This window comes from Corvus brachyrhynchos, unplaced genomic scaffold (assembly GCF_000691975.1).
Source record: "Corvus brachyrhynchos isolate BGI_N302 unplaced genomic scaffold, ASM69197v1 scaffold416, whole genome shotgun sequence".
NCBI lineage: Eukaryota > Metazoa > Chordata > Aves > Passeriformes > Corvidae > Corvus > Corvus brachyrhynchos.
The window spans coordinates 1,206,614-1,206,952 of NW_008238439.1; the positions used below are offsets into that span (position 1 = coordinate 1,206,614).

Sequence of the window (339 nt, forward strand, 5' to 3'; positions counted from 1 at the left end):
AGAAAAGGGTTACAAGCATCGCAGGTCACTGGGCCTGATGGTGTTCCCGTAAAAGGCAGTATATATGCAAAAAATCGTAGTCACGTTAGACAGTATCTCCATTGTAAGTCCCCCCTACAGTCTCCCTTTCCTAATCCCACCTTTCCCTTTTACCCTATGTCCTATTACCCCCAGTGTATTCCTAATCTGTTTTTTCATCCATGGTTTCCCTCAGAAAACCATGCTTTTGCCAATTGTTTCCCCAAAAATCCCTTTCCAATGCCGAGTGGGGGATGAAAAGGGGGAGGGAAGAAATTAAACCCTCTCCTGCCTCAGTTTCCCCACAAAGCATGCTCAGAG

The 339-nt window shown here is 46.0% G+C and overlaps 1 long non-coding RNA gene across 2 annotated transcripts in view; it reads right to left on the minus strand.

Moving 5' to 3' along the window:
- LOC108447221 overlaps positions 1 to 339 on the minus strand; it is a 158,772-nt gene that overhangs the window by 147,522 nt on the left and 10,911 nt on the right. The gene's annotated exons all lie outside the window — the stretch shown is intronic.